Genomic DNA, 13,527 nt, shown 5'->3' on the forward strand with positions numbered 1-13,527 from the left:
AGATGCCAAACCTGCTCTTCACAGGCTTCTCCCTTGCCCTGCCCCTCTGCCAAGTTCTCTAAAAACCCCACAGCCCTGCCTTTGCCCTGTCTTTTGGGGGTAAGAAATGGATTCTGGAGCTTTGTGAAACCAAGCCCCGTCTCATTTGTTCCTGGCACGCACAGCTGCACTCTCCCTGGACACCATGAACTCAACTTCTGGAGGATTTGTGGGCTCTGGGGGAATTTTGGGCAGTGTTCTCCATCTCTTTGCACTCAAAAAAAAAGCCAAGAGGGATGAATTTGTCACCACAAAACCACTCAATCCCACTGAAAACAACTGAATTTTAACCTATAAAGGCACAATCCCACCTCAAATTGCATGTTCTGACCTCCAAAAAACTCAATCCAATGCAAAGCTCACTTGATTCCACAGCTTCCAGGGTGAGATGGGGTTGGGAGGAGATTGGGAGAAGTGGGATCCCAGTTTGCTGTGGTGGGATGTATTTGATAGCAAATAAAACTTTCCATTACTGATTTCTGTCCCCTTCATTTTCAGTCTGTTCTGTTTGTAGAGTGGCTCCTTCTCAACTGATTAAATTTTTATAAAAATCATTTTTTTAAAAATCAGCTGGCCCAAACATTCCAAAAACCAATATCCTTATAAAACCACCCATCTGCAATTATATTTTTTAAACAATTTTCATTTTTTAGAGTGTGTAAGGGTGTTATTAAAGTTTAATTGTTTGGTTAAATTGTATGAGACATTATAGTGGTGTTTCGTTTCATGTTCAGTATATTTGTAGTGTGAATTGTTTTACTAAGGTGTGTTCGATTGTATGTTTAGATTGGCCGGTGCTGTGAGAGGCGCTGGGCTCTGCCTGGCAACTGATGAGTCAGAGCCATCCCGGGCGCTGATTGGCTGAAAATCGCCAGGCGGGACCAGCGCCGAGTTTCTGCCTGGGAACTGAATCGTCATCAACGCCGCGCGCTCTGATTGGCCAGGATCTGCTTCGGGGCGGGGCCGGGAGGAACTGGGGACCCCCAGGAGCCCCCCGGGTTTGGGGGTTTCCATCCCCCCTCGGCCCCCGGGGCGGCCTTGGGGCCACCCCAACACCCCCGAAATGGGGAGGGTCCCCGGAGCCGCTTGGAAGCCCCAAAAATGGGCTGGAAGCGGCAGGAGCCGCCCCAAGAAGGGATTGAAGGGTCCGGTCCGGGAATGGCTCCGATCCGGATTGGGGCGGGCTGGGATTGAGGGAGGGTCCGGTCAGCGGCTGCGGAGGGGCTGGGATTGGGGAGGGCTCCGGGATTGAGGGGATGGGTCCATTCCGGGACTGGGGCAGGATCGCTCCCTGGGCGTGGGCTCCATTATTGAGTCAGGCTCTCTCCCCTTCCCGATCCCAATCCCGTTCTCTGATCCTGTTCCCGATCCCAATCCCATTCCCATTTCTGTTCCCGATCCCGATCCCGAGCTCATTCCCAACCCCATTACACTCCCATTCCCGATCCCGATCCTATTCCCGTTCCTGTTCTCGATCCCGATCCCACCGCTGTTTCCAGGGAATGGCTCCTATCCCAACCCCGACCCCAAACCCGGGGGGTCAAACACTGGGGTCAAACACCCCAAATCCCAGCACTGGGAGGGGAGAGGTCAAACAGCCCCAAACCCAAACTCTGGGATGTCAACCTCCCCCCTGCCCCAAACCCCAAATTTTAGGATCAAACCCCCCAAATCCCAGATCCTGGGCTGTCAAACACTGCCCAAATCCAAAACGTTGGCGTTAAACCATCCTGACCCGAAATCCTGGGGTTCAAAACATCTGGAGTGTCCAACACCCCCAATTCCCAAAGTCTGGGGTCAAATACCCCCAAATCCCAAATCCTGATGTGTCCAACACCCCCAGCCCCCAAAGTTTGGGGCTAAATCCCCCAATCCCGACTCCTGGGGTTTGAAATATCTGGGTTGTCCAACCCTCCTCCTATCCAAAGGTTGGGGTCAAACCCCTCAATTCCCAAACTTTGGGGTCAACCGCCCCGAATCCCAAACCCTGGGGTGTCAAATCCCCCTGATCTCCCCCACTTTGGAGTTAAATCCTCTAAAATCAGTTGGTCAATCCCCCCAGTTTCCAAATTTTTGGCTCTAAACCCCCAAACCCCAAATCCTGGGGGTTGAAACACCTGGGTTGTCCAACCACCCTCATTCCAACTTTTGGGGTTGAAACCCCCTGATCCCCAAATCTTGGGGAATAAAACCAAAATCCCAAACCCTGGGGTGTCAAACTGCCCCAGTTCCCAAAGTTTGGGGTCAAAAACTCCCAAACCCCGAGGTGTGAAACCCCCCTAAACCCCAAATTTTAGGATAAATCCTCCCAATTCCCAAAGTTTGGGGTCATGACCCCCAAAATCCACGCCAGCCCTGGGGACACAGAGGGGTTTGTTTGGGGTTATTTGGGGTTACTTGGGGTTTGTTTGGGGTTATTTGGGGTTTGTTTGGGGTTATTTGGGGCAGCTCCAGGTGCAATGTTTGCAGAAAGACCCTGGGTACAACACTGGAAAAAACGGGGAATGGCTGGGAATTGGGGGATTCAGGATGGGGAAAGATCCTGGGTGGGAAAAGGGGATTTAGGGTGGACAGGGAAGGATTTGGGATGGGAAAAGGAGATTTGGGATGGGGAAAGGGGAATGAGGTGGGGAATTGGGGTGGAAAAAGGAGATTTTGGCATTGGAAAAGGGATTTGGGGACAGACAAAGGATGTGGGAAGGAAAAAGGACAATTTGTCATGGGAAAAGGAGGATTTAGGTTGGGAAAAGAAGGATTTGGGGTCAAAAAGACATTAGGGATTAAAAGTGATTTTGGTGTTGAAAAAAGGAGGATTTGGGATACAAAATGAGGATTTGTGATAGAAAAGGAGGATTTAGGATAAAAAAAGGATTTAGGATAAAAAACGGGAGGATTTGGGTTGAGATGAGCCGGATTTACCTGGGGATTAGGGGCATGCAGGGGGTTTGGGGCAGGGTCAGGACCATTTTTGGGGCAGTTTTCTGGGATTTTGGAGTATTTTCTTGGGATTTGGTGGGAGGTCTATGGGATTTGGGTGCAGTTTTATGGGATTTAGGGTGTTTAGGGGTGGTTTTAGGGATTTTTGGGCGTTCCTATGGGATTCGGGAGCACTTTTATGGGATTTCAGGGGTTTCTACGGGATTTTGCAGCGATTTGAGGGATTTCAGGGTATTTTAATGGGATTTTGAGGTGGTCTGGAGGGACTGCTGGGTGTTTCTATGAGATTTTGGGGCAGCTTGAAGGCATTTGAGGTGTTTTGGGGCAGCTTTAGGGTATTCTTGTGCATCTTTGAATAATTTTGGGGTGGTTTGGAGGGATTTGGAGTGTTTGGGAGCACATTTTAGTTATTTAGGGGCGAGTTTGAAGCAGTTTTTTAGGGATTTTGGGGTATTTCAGGCCCGTTTTGTTTGGGTTTGGGGTTATTTTGGTGGGGTTTGGGGTGTTCTGGGTCACTTTTTGGCGAAGGAGATCTCCATGGGTGGCTCTGGGTGATGCTGGAGCCCTGCAGGGCCTCGCGGGCGGCGCCCGCCTGCACCTCGGTGTCCAACTGCAGCGAGGCGATGTCGCGGCGCCCGGGCACCAGCGCAGCTCCTGGAACCCCGGGAACCTGGGATGGGAACGGGGCCAGGAGAGCCCGGAACACCCGGGAACCTTCCCCAGACACCCGGGAATGTTCCCCAAAAAACCTCTGAATGCTCCCCAAAAAACCTGGGAATGTTCTCCCCAAATTCAGAAATGCTCTGCAAAAAAAAGTCCTGAAACATTCCCCCAGAATTTCAGAAATATTCTCCAAAGAAATCCAGAAATGTTCCCTCAATAAACTCCTGGAACATTTCCAAAAATAGGAATTTCTGTTCCCCAGATAATCCAGAAATATTCCTCCCCAAAAAATCCAAAACCAACCCGATTCCTCATCCAGAAATATTCCCCAAAAATACAGAAAAGTTCCCAAAAATCCAGAATTTTCCACCCACACCAAAATCCAGAAACATTCCTCCAAAAATCCCAAAATTCCCCCTCAAAAATATCCAGAAATCCCTCCCCAAAAATCCTGTAAGTCCTCACCTAAAAATTCATAAATTCCCCCCTAAAAATCCAGACATTCACTACCAAAAATCCAGAAATTTCCTCCCTAAAAAATCAGGAATTTCCTCCCCCCACTCCTGGTATTTTCCTCCAAAAATCCAGAAATTCCCCCTAAAATCCCAGACATTCACCCCCAAAATCCCGATATTTTCCCAAAAAATCCAGCCCCAAGCCCCCCTCAGCCTCTCACCCCCCAAGCCCCAAAATCCCGCAGTGCCCAAAGCCCGGCCGGAATGCCGGAATGCCGGGATTGCCCCAGATCTCCCTGGCTGAGGAGCAGGGGGAGCATCAGCTCCTGGGGCTGCTCAGGGAGCTGGGCAGGAACAGGATGTGCTTCGGGGCTTTGCCACAGCCGGGGGACACGGGAGACAAACCCCAAAAGCTGCCCCAGAGCTGCCCAAAGTCACTCTGGATACACAACACAAAATCTGCCCAAAATCCCAAGAGAAAACACCAAAATCCCAACAAAATCCTGAGAAAAACCACAAAATACCCCACTGAAATAAGAATAATAATAATAAACTCACAAAAATCTCCCCAAAATCCCCCACAAAAATATCGCCAAAATCCCATAAAAATCCCCCAAAAAACACCCAAAATCCTGCAAAAATCTCCCTAAAAAATACCCACAAACCGCCACCAAATCACAATAAAAATCATTCAAAATCCTCACAAAAACTCCCACAAAAAAATCCAATTAAAATCCCATAAAAATTCCACCATAGAATCCTTGAAATGCCAGAAAATCCACACAAAATCCCAGGTAAATCTCCACAAAAATTCCACCCAAAAGCCCACAAAACTCACCCCAAAAATCCCCACAAAAATCACCTCAAGGCTCACAGAAATCCCTCAAAATCCCCATAAAAATCACCCCAATAGCCCCATAAATGCCACAGAAAAAATCCCTCAAAAAGTCCCACTTAATTCCCATGAAAATCCCACAGAATCCACAAAGAAAAAGCTGTACAAAAATGCCCCCCAAAATGCCCCAATCACACAAAATCCACGTAAAAAATCCCACCAAAATTTCCCCAAAAACCCTCCAAAATCCACACCAAATCCACTCAAAAAGTCTGCACCAAAATCCCACCAAAGCCCTCTCAATTCCCCCCAAAAATGCCCCCAAGTCCCTTCACATCCCACCCAAAGCCCGAGGAAATGCACCCAAAAAATCCCCACAAAATCTTCCCTCAAAATCCCAGCAGAACCTCACAGAACCCCCCCAAGAATCCCGCCCAGATCGCTCCGAGCGCCCGAATCCCCCGGAACAATCCCCGAGCCATCCCCGCCCGCCCCCGCGCTCCGGCCCCGCTCTCTGTGGGGCCGGGGCCTCTCCCCCCTTGGCTCTGCGCTGGGGCTGTTCCCGAGGATTTTGGGGCATCTGGGAGAGCTTCCAGAGGGGACTTGGGGCTTTCTGAGGGGTCTGGGGGAATTCAGAGGGGATCTGGGGAGGATCTGGGGCTTTCTGAGGGATCGGGGGAATTCTCAGGGATTTGGGGCAGTTCCAAGAGGGATTTTGGGGTTTTCCAAGGGATTTTCAAGAGTTCTGAGGAATGTGGGGAGGCTCCAGAAGGGATCTGGGGCAGTTCCAAGAGCAATCAGGGACGTTTTTGAGGGATTTTGGCAAGTCCTAGAAGGAATTTGGGGAATTTCAGCAGGATTTTGGGGGAATTTAGAGGAATTTCGGAGGTTCCAACAGGGGTCTGGAATAATTCCCGGGGGACTGGGGGTGGATTTCTGTCTGGATTTCTGTTTCTTCCCAGATTTCAGGCTTTTTCCCAAGATTTCCTGTTTTCCCAAGGATCTGTGGATTCTCCCCTGGATTTGGATCTCACTGTGGGGTAGAAGGGGAAGGTTTGGGAGATTCAGGGTGAATTCTGGGGGGTTCCTGGCTGGATTTGGGTGTTTCCCACGGGATTTTGGGTGGGTTCCCAATTGAATTTTGTGTTTTATCCCCAGAATTTCAGGATTGTTCCCAAAATGTGGGTATTTTCCTGAAAATTCTGCTGTTACCACAGGTTTGTCCCAGAAGGGGAAGCTTTGGGGGGTTTTAGGGTGGATTTTAGGGATAATTGAGGCTGGATTTTGGTTTTTTCCCAAGGATTTTGGAGTTTTCCTCAGAATTTCAGGATTGTTCCCAAAATCGCAGGACTTCTACTCTGATTTCTCTCTCACCATGGGCTTGTGGTAGAAGGGGAAGCTTTGGGGGGCTCCTGGTTGGACTATGGGGATATTTGAGGCTGCATTTTGAGTTTTTCCCACAGGAATTCAAGATTTCTCCCAGAATTTCAGGATTTTTTCCCAAAATGTCAGGATTTTCCCAGGGATTTTGGTCTCACCATGGACTTGTCATAGAAGGGGAAACTTTAGGAGGTTCCTGGTTGGATTTAGGGGGTGTTCCCAATTCGATTTCAGGGATTCTTGATGGGATTTTTGGGGGAATCCTGGTTGGGTTTGGTTTTATTCCCTCAGGATTTTGCGTTTTTTTCCCTGACAAGTCCAGGATTTTCCCCCAGCATTTCTGTCTCACCACGGGCTTGTCATAGAAGGGGAAGCTTTGGGGTGGTCGGGGTGCATTTGGAGGGATTCCAAGTTGGATTTTGGGGATAGCTGAGGCCAGAGTTTGGCGGGTTTTCCCCAGAATTCCAATTCTTTCCCCAATGTCGGAACTCCCCCAGTCTCTGTCTCCCCACGGGTTGGCCGCAGGAGGGGAAGCCCTGCAGGGAGCGCAGGGCGTTGGTGGCGCTGCTCATCTCCCTGAAGGTGAGGAAGGCCTGGCCCCGCAGGCCGAGACTGCGCCGCACCAAAATGTCCAAAATCTGCCCAAACCGCGAGGAAACGGCGCAGAGGGACTTCTCCAGCTCTGGGACACCCAGGGGACAGCCTGAGCCCCTGGGGACACCCAGCAACACTCTCGGACCCCCAGGACCCCCCAGCCCCCGGTCCCCTTGATCTCCTGGCTCAGCTGCTGATGGAGACGCTGGGCTGGGGGCGGGGGTCCTGCACCACCAGGGCCGGGACCCCTCTGTGGGGACAGGGGGGCTTCAGGGGCGTCTGGGGGCTGCGACCCCTTCACCCCCTGGCACCCCTTTAGGTGCCCCCAGAGCCCCAAATCCACCCAGACCCACCTAAACCCCCCAGGTACCCTCAGATCCCCCCACTTTACCCCAAGTTGACCCCAGACCCACCTGAGACCACCCAAATCCTATCAGATACCTCCAAATCCCCCTTACACCCCTGAATCCTACCTAAACCCTATGAAATCCCCTCTGACCCCCCCAAATTCCCTCAGAACCCCCCAGTTCCTCTCACAACCCCCCAAAATCCCCTCAGACCCTCCAATGCCCCTCAGATCTCCCTAAACCCACCTGAGAACGCTCCAGACCCTCTCAAGCTCCCCCCAAAGCTCCCTAAACCCCCTCAGACCCACCAAAGCCCCCTCAGACCCCCGCATTGCCCCCAAACCCACCGCACACCCCCTATTTCCCGTCAATCCCCCCAAAATCCCCAATTTCTCCCCAGACCCGCCCCAAACCCCCCCAGCTCCCCCCGGCCCCCCCTCAGCTCCTCCTCAGCCGCGCTCCCCTCACAGTTTCCCGCCTCCGCCGCGCGCGCGGGCTCCCCAGCCAATCGCGGCGCGCCCCGTGCCGAACCGACCAATCAGCGCGCGGCTCCCCTCAGCAGCGCCCGCCTCCCCGCGCCGCGGCAGCCAATCAGAGGGAGCCGGGAGCGGGCTCGGGCGGGCCCTGCGGGCGGCGCTGCCAGAGCGGGGGAGGCGCTGGGAGAGGCCGGAGCTGCGGGAGCGGCTGGGGCGGCGCCGCTGGGGAGGGGGGTCCGCACAGGGCCTGGGGCTGGGGGGATCGGGGCCTTGGGGGAGGGATCCGGGGGGAGTGTTGGGAGGGGTCTGGGGGGTCCTGGAGGGGTTTGGGGAGGGGTCTGGGGGGTCCTGGAGGGCTTTTGGGAGGGGTCTGGGGGGTCCTGGGGGTGGGGTCTTGGGGGGGTCTGGGGGGTCTCAGGGGACATCCTGGCCTGGCTCGATTGGGGTCTGGGGCTCTCAGGGGGTCCTGGGCCAACCTTGGGGGTCTCTGGGGGGATTTGGGGTTCCTCGAGGGGTTCCTGGGGAGATTTGGGGGTCCCGGGGGGTCCCAGGCCCACCCTGAGCCGGGGTCTGGGGGTTTGGGGGAGGAGCACAACAGGGGTTCCCCCTGCCCCGATTTTGGGGGTCTCCCATGGTGCCCCCTCCCCAGAAAGCTCCGAGGGCCCCTGAAGTGGCTCCTGTTCCACCGGGCGGTGCCCCTGACCCAGGACAGCTCCCAGTGAGTCTGGCGGGCTCTGGGGGGTTTTGGGGGGATTTTGATGGTGGTTTTGGGCTTTGGAGGATTTTCTTGGGAGTTTAGGGGGAAATACTGGGTTTTTGGAGAGAATGACTGGGTTTTGGGGGGGGTACAGGACTTTTTGGGTTTTGTGGCTTTGGGGACATTGGATTTTGAGGTATTTTTTTTAGCGATTTGGGGATGTTGTTTTTTGGAGGGTTTATTGAAGTTTTTGGGAGTTTTTTTGAATGTTGATGGCTTTCACTGGGATTTTATTGGATTCCTTGTGGTTTTGGAGGGTTTTATTAAGATTTTGGGGGGGCTTTGCAGTTGTCCCCGGGTGTGGGGAAGGGCTGAGAGGCACCAAAATCTCCTTTAAACCCTTGAAAGTCCCAATAAAACTCACAAAATTCCAATTAAATCTCACAAAAACCTCATTAGAACACCCCAGAATCCCAATAAAAGCCCACAAAATCCCAATTAAACCCCACAAATCCCCCCAAAAATGTACCCAAAACCACAAGAAAATCCACCCAAGACCCAAAGAAATCCTTGCAACACCCCAAAACCCCACAAAATCCCCCAAAATCCCACCACAAAAAAAAAAAAAAACCAAAGAAAACCGAAAACCAAATCCCCAAAGAATATCATTAATCCCCCAAAAAATTCTAATAAAATGGCCAGAATTCCAGAGTTCCACAAAATATTTAGTTATTACAAAATACACACACCAGCACTGTGAGCTGCCCCCCCGCCACGTATTTTCGGTTACACCAGAGCCGGGTTTTTTGGCCAATGCCTCATTTACAATCCAATACATGTGGCTGGTCTGGAGATGGGCTGTCCCAAAAGGCGATACTGGAACACCTGGGAGCTGATCATGCTGGTAGCGACCCAACATTGGGATCGCTGGAGTCCTCCGGGCTGATACATCTGAATGCCACGGTTCCTATAACCTCATCAGGAAAAACTGTCCACACCTGGACCTGGATTGTTCAACCCTGGCTCAGAGAAAAGAACTTTATGAAGATGTGGGACTCTGAATAGAAAGAAAAGGCAGATTACTGAAATCCTGGCCTCGGGCAGAAAATTTCCTATAAGAACTGCAGGGCCCAGGAGGGTGGTGTGTGTGTCCAGGGGAACCTCTGCCGAGAGGCTCCTTCCTGTCACGCACCCAGTGCCGAACCCGGGCTCAGCGCTGTCCTTTTCCTTGTGGTTGGCTCAGAGAAAATTCATTCCTAAATACATTTTTATCATTTCATTTTGAATTTGGCTGGACTAATTTTCATTTCTAAAAGGGGAAAGCGGACTGTGAGGAGAACAGAGAACATCTAAACAACAAATCACAATAACATACCTCCACATCAATAAAGCTTCTCTTAAGATACACACAATATTCATCCCTTAATTGCGAGAGCCAATCATCTCATTATCTATCTATTACAGTTTGGATGGAGACCAGAACTAATACCTTGCAAAAGGAAAAGAGGGTACAAAGGTCCCTGCAGTCCCCTGGCCTGGTACCCCAGCCAGTGGGGAAAGGAAGGGGGCAGCATGTGGCCAGGAGTTTAAAAGGAGGCTGTGTCCTCCAAAACTTTGAGAGAGAAAACCCCAGCAGCAGATGTCCCCATGGACTCTCTCCCTTTATTCAAAGAAAGATGCAGGGCTCCTCTGGCTCCCTTATGGACACTGGCTTTTCACAGCCTGGTTTGTATGCACACCCGTTTCCTTGTATCAGAGTATCACCAGCCTGCAGTGACTCCCTGCCACTCTGGTCTGCAGGAGAAATGGAACCAATTTCCATGAAGGCCCTCCCAGAGGGAAGGAAGAACACACCCAGAGGAGACAAGCAACCCCTGCAGGCATCCAAACTTCAGCACCAGATGCGGAGTGAGTCACAGAGGGGACGTAGTGGGTGCATTTCCCTCAGCCTTCTCCTGAGACTCAGCAGCTGGGGGCTTGCACTGCACATGTCAAAAAGATGTCCTCTGCACCCGGGGAGCTTTGGACCATCCAGGTGTCCTTTGTCCCCTGAGACCTCCTCTCCTGTTCCTGGTTTTTGCGCTCCCTTACCCCTTCCCTCCTCCCCTCCCCGAGGTAAAAGGGACAGCAACTGTGGCAAGCACATTTCTCTCCCTCTCAGTATTTTTCATAGAGGTGCACAGAGAGAAATTAAAGAGAAAACAATTTCTATTTCTGCTCCTTGTTTTTCCTATGTGGAATGTGTTTGGAGAATTATTTACCTGGAGTGAGTGCTTGATTGGATTCTGGGGAGGATTGTTTGAGCCTGATGGCCAATCCAATCCAATCCAGTCCAATCCAATCCAATCCAATCCAATCCAATCCAATCCAGTCCAATCCAATCCAATCCAATCCAATCCAGTCCAATCCAATCCAATCCAATCCAGTCCACCTGTGTCTGGACTCTCAAGAGAGGGTCATAAGTTGTGTTAGAGTTAGAAAATAGAGTATATAGTTTTAGTCTCTTCCTTTTATATAGTATTTTTTATAAATGAAAATTTATTCAGCCAAATTAAAAATAAAAATAGTTTTATTAGCGGTCAAATTCTATCTAGCCAGCCAGGGAAAAAAACCCAAAACAACACAGTGCCGAGCCTGGGGATCAACCCTGGGTGTGCAACAAGGAGTCAGCCTCAGGAGAGATTTTTCACCTATGCCCACGTGGGAACTCAAAATGTCTCTCAGACATTTTTAGAGGTTCCAGGCCTTGGTCAGAGGCATTCTAGACCTTGGCAGGCAGCTGCAAACAACTGTGATTTTGAGTTTGAACCATGGAATGAATTACCAACTTTGAAGATGGAACAAGCAGTCACAAAGGGTTAGATAGTATAGTAAATGTAGTTGCAAAGCAGAGGGAAATTTTTTTTAGTAGTGTACAGGGGGGTTTTAGCACATGTACGGGGGGGTTTTACTTTGTACATGGGGGTCAGAAGTTCTAAGATGGAGGAAAGTGGGCTGATCCTGTCTTTCCTCTTTCTTCTTCCTTACCTCCATGTTCTTGGTGATGTTGGGACTCACAGATTGGTTTAGAGTAGAAAAGCACTTGGTAATATAGGTAATAGGTATTGGAGAATAATTGTAAATATGTTATAAGTAATATATCTTATAAAAGATAGCAGCAGCCCTGGGCAGGGAGAGAAAAGAAGAAGACACGAGACAGTCAGGGTGTCAGGAGTGTGTGCATTCCTGCCTGGGCTGCTGATCAAACAGCCGCAGCCCGAGAACATAATCCTGGCCAAGCTGCACCTTCTTACTTGTAAATCAGTTTCCAATATACACCCGGCCTCGCTTTCGAGGGTGGAGGGGGGGCTAATACAAACGAGCATAATCTAACAAGTATCCAATATTACACATTTCATTCAAGGAATGGCGCAAATCATGTTTACTACACATAACAGTATATTACTGTATTTTAGCCATTGTTATAATAAAGAAATCAGTCAGACTTCTGAATTGAGTCAGACATCGTCATTTCTTCTCATTGGGTTCGCCTGCATTTACAATAAGCAACCATGCAGTCGGGGAGTTCTGTTGGAGCAGTTGCTGGATTCAGAGCCAACAGGCCAGAATAAAAGCTCTGGATTAAAACCCTCCATCAGAACTGACTCCGTTTCTTCATTTTCACTTCAAAAGCTTCTCCAGCAGATGGAAACCTGAGGGAGCAGACCCTCTACGAGAGGAAGCTCCATCCCGCCGCCACTGGAGCTCTGGCATGCCTGGATTTGTCTCCTTGTGCCCAGCTGAAACATCCAGCTGGCCAAAAGTGTCTCTGGGGTGAAAGGCCACAGTTGCCGCTATTTGGATCAGCCAAAGGAGCCAGACAAGCCAAGGCATGTCCCGTCCTCATTATTGGCAATACCAACAGGTCCCAGTGTGCCACTGGCAGCTGGGGCCTCAGCCACCTCCTCTCTCCACAGCAGCGCCTGTGCAGCCTCACAAGATTGGACAAAATCTTCACTTGCAGAGACCTGTACCTGCCATCAGCCATCCCCAAGCCAGGTTCCAAGATCTCGTCCACAGCTGCATTATCAGCTTGTTGCTGGGGCATGGTGACACCACCCAGAACAGGACCCTCTGTCCCCGAAGGTGCTGGCCCTGGTGTCTGGCCAGGACTGAAGGGAGGCCCCTCCTGCCAGGGAAGGGCTGGAGCAGCATCTTTGGGCTTCAGCTCAGGTGGGTGCTACCACCAGCACTGGCGCAGCTGCTAGTCTGGGCACAGCCAGGGGTGGGCAGGCAGTGGCTGGGCAGGGGCTCCTGAGACACCACGTTTTGGCTTTGCTTTTCTTTTTAGAATTTACAAATTTTTACAAATATTTAGATTTTTTCTTCTTTTAGAAAGAAAACCCCAAAAAATTCTTCCCTTTTTCTACAATAGTTTGGATTTTTCAAAGTAGATTTAAAATTTTGAAAAACTTAGAACATTTTTATACTACTAGAGTAAAAACTTGAATTCAATTTCATTGGTCATATTTACTCTGGGAAGAACTAAGACAACCCAGGGCACCTAATCTGCTGCAGAAGCTCTTTTCCCACTGCAGATTTGTACCTAGTCACAACAACTAATGTAAAACCTTTTCCCTGATGTTTTCCAGGATTTCTGACAAGCTCACCTCTTACTCTTCAGAGACAAACTTTGAGCACAGTGGGAATCTCCTGCTGTGCAGGTAGGTCTCCTCTTTTTATCTTGGTTTAGGGCAAATTTGGGAGATGACCTCCAAAGGGGTTCCCAAGAAAGCAGCAGCCCTGCCCCCAGCTAGTTTGGGAAAATGATTTTTTGGAAAAAAGTGGAAAAAACCTCTATATTTAACAGGAAAAGTATTCACCGCCAGAAAAAAAAAAAAAAAAAAAAAAAAAGAACATTATTAAAATATAAAACCTCTCGCCGCTTAGAAGAGATTACAAACTCAGAAAGTCCCCTCTGCGGGCTGTGGCTCTGCAAACTCATTCTTTTATCAGTCCCTCTGACCCAGGAAATTCCGCAGCCCCGGCCCAGCCTGTTGGGCCACAGGTGTGAGCTGCTGGGGCTCTTCTGGGTGTTCAGTCCAGAGCAGGTTTAAACACTTCC

Source organism: Lonchura striata, chromosome 16, assembly GCF_050655825.1.
Source record: "Lonchura striata isolate lonStrDom1 chromosome 16, ASM5065582v1, whole genome shotgun sequence".
NCBI lineage: Eukaryota > Metazoa > Chordata > Aves > Passeriformes > Estrildidae > Lonchura > Lonchura striata.